Source organism: Crocuta crocuta, unplaced genomic scaffold (assembly GCF_008692635.1).
Source record: "Crocuta crocuta isolate KB4526 unplaced genomic scaffold, BGI_CrCroc_1.0 scaffold322, whole genome shotgun sequence".
Lineage (NCBI taxonomy): Eukaryota > Metazoa > Chordata > Mammalia > Carnivora > Hyaenidae > Crocuta > Crocuta crocuta.
In genome coordinates this window covers 474,056-480,055 of record NW_027532592.1, presented here as the reverse complement: position 1 = coordinate 480,055, position 6,000 = coordinate 474,056, and positions in this window count along the sequence as shown.

Genomic DNA, 6,000 nt, shown 5'->3' with positions numbered 1-6,000 from the left:
CAGGTCCCCCCACTGTCCCTCCCAGGACTCTGATCTGAGCCAGTGCGAGGCTGTCCTCTGCCCCTGAGCACCTGGACAGGCTGGGTCAGTTGGTTATAAGATGGTTACCATGTCTTGGCCCTTTCTTCTCTGCCACCCCCCCCCCCNCCACCGAATCCCTCTTCGCTCCTGTCCTCCCTGACCCTCATTCCCTGGCTCCCACGGACGCTTGTGAGCCCCTCTGTCTTCTTTGTTCGCATCAGTGAAGCAGCCTTGTTTCTGTCCTTACAGTCTAGAACCCCGACCAATCGACTCCACAGTGACATTTTGAAGATGTTGTATAAAAATACACAGTCTCGGGTTTCCTCTTCTTTTTTTGCCTACTTGTCTTTTCCGATTTCTATGCTACACATTGCTTTAGAAATACTCGGACAGCTTTTAGAGCATTTTACGTTTTACGTTATGTTCCCAAAAGACCCTTTCCTCTGGAGATTCTCAAAATTAGATTTAGATCAGACCACATGCAGTATGGATGGACACTAGCATCGTCACTGGGTCCACGTGTCAGGAGTCATGTGTGGGGAGGCAGGAAGGTGTCCTAACGGCAGAGGCGGGGGTGCCTTGGCCCCGCTACACACTCTCAGCCTTTACTAACTCTATGGGTCCCCAGTTAAGTGGGGGATTCACAGATGTTATCTGGTTTTAACAACAGTAGCCTCCCTAAACTGATAAGACACTTAAAAAGTTTCCCACAAAGTGACCTAGAATTGAATATGTTACTGGCGGAAGTGAGTGTCAAGAAAATGGTGGAGCTCTTGGTCAGTTGTTCTTGGTCGTGTCTTATCTGATTTCATGAAGAGTAACTAAAAAATATTGTAAATTACCAAGAAGACTAGTTGGCAAATGGATTTAACTTTACTCTCATGAACAGGGCTTTGCCTCCATGAACATCGTGCCTTGAACTGGTAACTGGGCTCCGAATGGAGTCACCACCGTTGCAAGACAAGTCAAAACTAAGCATTTAGAACAAAAACAAATCCCGACTTTTTTTTTTTAGCTGCGCTTAAAGTCAGGTAATACTCAGTCCATACTTTCATAAATTTCATAAACATAGTCATCAGCAGTTAGAAGCATCTTTCGAGATTTCTTACTGAGTAGCTGAAGACTAACAAGTACCCGGACATACCAGCCACTCTGCACAGCCCCGCTTGTATAAGACTGTGTCTGGATTTTCAGAATGGGCTATTTAATCTTACCTCCTTCGCCAAAGAACGAGAAGTGGCCTCACGTTTTCAACTTCATCAATTTTTTAAATAAAAATAAAACACTGTTTCCTCAAGTGAATAAGAGAGTTTTCTCCAGTAAGTAAGGTGAATAATTTATGCCACTCTAAAAGCACTATGACTGATAGCAATTTTGGAAAAAAGAAGAAAGATCTAGCCATCCCACTTCTGGGGATTTATCTGGAATCACTGAAAGCAGGGTCCACAGCATGCTTCACAATAGCCAACACGTGGAAGCTACCCAAATGCCCACCGATGGATGAATGGATAAACAAAATGTGGTTAGTACACACGACAGAGTATTATTTAGCCTTTAAAAGAAAGGAAATCCTGACGCCTGCTACACATGGATGAAGGGAGAGGACACTATGCTAAGGGAAACAAGCCAGTCACAGAAAGACAAACACAGCATGACTCGACTTACACACAGCATCTAGCTCACAGTAGTCAAACTCACAGAAACAAAGTAGAATGGTACTCACTAGTGGCAGGGGGGGAGGGTTTGACGGGCACAGCACTTCAGATTTGCAAGATGAAAAAGTTCTAAAGATCTAGTTCACAAGAACATAGATATACTCAGCACTATTGACCTGTACACTTGACATTTAAGATGGCAACTTTTATACTATTTTGTTTGTTTTTTACTGCAGTTGTTAAAAAAAAAGAAAGAAAGAAAGACAAAGCACTGCCTAAAACCTCCTCATATGGGGCACCTGGGTGGTTCAGTTGGTTAAGCATCTGACTCCTGATTTCATCTCAGGTCACGACCTCACGGTTCATGGGCTCGAGCCTTGAGTCAGGCTCTGCGCTGTCATCATGGAGCCTGCTTGGGATTTTCTCTCTCCCCCTCTCTCTCTATCCCACTCAGGACCCCACTCCCATCCATGCACGCTCTCTCTATAAAAAATAAATAAAACATTTCTTAAATGTTTTATTTATTTCTAGGAGAGAGAGAGAGAGACAGCGTGAGCAGGGGAGGGTCAGAGAGAGAGGAAGTCACAGACCGAAACAGGCTCCAGGCTCTGAGCTGGCAGTCAGCACAGAGCCCGACGCGGGGCTCGAACCCACGAACCGCGAGATCATGACCTAAGCGAAAGTCGGACGCTTAACCGACTAAGCCACCCAGGTGCCCCTAAATAAAACATTTTTTAAAACCCTCCTAATTTCACAGCCTAAACTTAAGAGCTTATAATTAACAGCACCATGATAGCAAACTTCCTGGGATCCTTCTACCTGAGGTGGCTCACTGCCTAGCTTATTACCTACCTACTTCCCCACCCTCTCTGTCCCTACCCAGGCGGCTGGCCTCTCTTTCCCCCTTCTCCCCTCTCTTACCCTCCCTTCCCCCTTCTCTCCTTCTCCCCTTCTCCTTCCCCTCCCCTTTCCTTCCCTTCCTCCCTCTCCCTTCTCCTCTTTTCCTCCTTCCCTTCCTCCCTCCCTGGCTGGTTCCCTATAAATAAAATGTGTGTCACACCTCACACCCCTTGAAGAATTTTCCTTTATTATCTCGTTTGATTTTCCCACCAGCCCTGTAAGGTAGGTGTTCTTTCCACGGTACCAATTAAGACGCAGAGACTCAGCAGTGTTAAATGTCTGCGCCCACTGCCTAGTCAGTCAGGGGCAGAGCCCGGCTCCGAAGCCCGCCCTTGCACCATGTAACACCGAGATTCTGCTTGGGGCTCTGGAAGGGGACTCGGGAGCCCGGATGTCTAGCGGACACCCCTCCCAGGTGTCCTGGTGCAGGAGATCGGTGACCACGCTTGTGGAAACCCGAAGCTACCACACCCGGCACGAGATGCGGCTCGGTGACCAGGAGGCTCTCTGTGTATCTAACGTGCCCAGAAGACGCAACGCGGTGACACGCATCATCACGAGGAAGTGGCTGTATGAACGAGGCGTGTACTTCCCCGGAAGCTGGAGGGGAGAAAGATCTACACGCACCCCCTCCACGGAAGAGAACCTGCCAGGGAAGATCCCAGGGGTCTTGGACATTCTGTCTCTCAGCACTTGGCACTTGGACGTCAGGGAAGACGGGAGAAGCAGAATCAGGCTCCTTCTTTTCCAGACAGGTGCGCGGGAGGGAGGCATCGGAGCAGAGCGGGTCCAGAGGACCGACTGTCTCCCAGGCCTGAATCGCGTAGTGTCCCCAGCCCGGAGGCGCGAGAACAGAGCTGGGTCCCCACGCGGCCCCCACGCTGGGGGGGTCACGACACGCTCTGCACAAGCCAGGGGTCCTCGGGACAGGCGGACCCTGCACAGGACACCGCGCGCTCTTCCCGCAGGGAGAACACCCTTATGGTTCACGCTGGAGGCTGAGGGCCAAGTCGGGGGGAGAGGTGTCTGAGTACAAAGACAAACGTCCCCTTCGTAAACAGGCCACGCTGATTCCGCGTCTAGGAGCCGGAACCAGAGTTCTGTGCTGTGCTTTAAGGAGGCCTTAGAAAAACGAAACGTGTGCTGAAGATAAACGAACTGCATCCCACAGAGCTACCTCTCTGACTACCCAAGAGACTGCATGTCCTTGAGACAGGGTGTGAAGCTGGCCACCAGTCAGAACTTCTGAAAGAATTCTAGAAGGGGGAGGGGTCCCCGAGGGAGCTTCTAGGAGGGAGCCCCTCGTCAGAAGGGCAACGTGTCACCATGTGACCACAGACACGTTGGGGCTAACTCACCACTCCACGCTTCCGCGGCCCCAGGGCCACCCAGGGCAACAGACTTCTAGAAGAGAACCACATGCTCCGAACAAGTCCCTGCCTGGGCCTCTGCACTGGGCACGGGGACACGCTTCAACGCGGCGTGCTGGCGCCGGCCACCACTGCCAAATGATGAGCCCCCGGGCGTGCTTCCTCCTCCCTGGGCACCTCACGCCCCTGCCACCCTCCTTCACAGCCGCAGCGCATCGCCCTCACGAGCAGCCGTCTGTTAATGCTCTCAGGGCCACCACAACCCCTTCCTCAGGCTGCTCCGCCCTGGCCCACGGGCACGAGGCTCACACTCCTCTCTGGGTGGTGGCTGGAACACGCATGGCTAAGTGACTGGCATACCCTTTCTCCACTTGGGTCTCACCCTGGCCATTACCACACCTCGGTGGTTGCTCTTCCTAAAACCTTCCAGCAGGAAGGATTCCTCACCGTCGTTTTTATGGGCTATTTCATATTTATTTTTAATTTTTTTAACGTTTACTCATTTTTGAGAGACAGAGAGAGATACAGTGCGAGTGTGGGAAGGGCAGAGAGAGAGGGAGACACAGAATCGGAAGCAGGCTCCAGGCTCTGAGCTGTCAGCACAGAGCCCGACGTGGGGCTAGAACCCACGAACCGCAATATTGTGACCTGAGACGAAATTGGATGCTCAACCGACTGAGCCACCCAGGCGCCCCATGGGCTATTTTTTTAAATGTTTATTTTGAGAGAGAGAGAGAGAGCACATGTGAGCAGGTGAGGAACAGAGAGAGGGAAAGAGAGAGAGAATCTCAAGCAGGGTCCTCACTGGCAGCGCAGAGCCCAACATGGGGCTCGATCTCACTAACCATGAGATCGTGACCTGAGCCAAGATCAAGAGTCAGATGCTTAGCCGATCGAGCCACCCAGGCATCCCATGTGCTATTTTTAAGTGGGATGACCACGTCTTAACTGTCTACACTGGCACACTGCCACAAGGGAGCTCAATTAATAATTGCGTTCATACAACAGGGCCAGGCTGGCACCACCACGGTTAGAGCAGGACAATGGTCACCCTACCTGCAGATGGTTTGAACGTAGCGGTCACGGACGCAGAGCCCCAGCGCACCCCAGGTGACACAAAACACGAACAAGTAACAGCTCGTTGTAGAAAGCCACTGAGGTCTGCCGGTTATTTGTTATCACAACACAGCGTGGTGGACACTGACGAATACGACCCCTCAGAACTGTGTGTCCCCATTAGCACCGCTGTGAAATGGGGGCAACGCAACAGTACGCTCATCCGCAGGCGGTCGCAGGGGTTAGATGAGCTGATAGATGGAGGGCACAGTGAATGGTGCACCAATGTTAGCCGGAATAACGTGGAAGATAAAAAAAAAAAAACACTCAAGATGGGGCGCCTGGGTGGCTAAGTCAGTTAAGCGTCCGACTTTCGCTTAGGTCATGATCTCGCGGTTCGTGGGTTCGAGGCCCGCGTCGGGCTCTGTGCTGACTGCCCGCTCGGAGCCTGGAGCCTGTTTCAGTCTGTGACTCCCTCTCTCTCTGACCCTCCCCTGCTCATGCTGTCTCTCTCTCTCTCTCTCCTAGAAATAAATTAAAAAAAAAAAAAACACTCAAGAACACCGTGAAGTCCAAGATCAAGCACACAGGGTTACTACTCAGACACCTGCTCCCACCACACTCGTGCTGCCCTGTAGAGGTCCGGGGGCCCCGGCCCCTTTGTCTCAGTCTGTTAGCTGTCCCCGTACCTGTGCTGAGCACGGGGACGCCACAGACCATCACTGTACCTGCTTTCCCGTGTAGTCCCCAGCTCTCTCACCCTTTGGTTCCTTCCATCTCAGATGACAAGGCCTTAACCCTGAATCAAGAGAGCAACCCACCGTTTTTGCCCCTGAGCCCAAATCACTGGCCAAAATCCTCCAGTATTTCCTGAAAAAACTTACGTGGGCTCTTTCTCAACCCAAGGTCATAACCTACTCCCTTTTTCCTCATTCAGGAATGAAACAGGGGCACCTGGGTGGCTCAGTCGGTTAAGCGTCCAACTTCAGCTCAGGTCA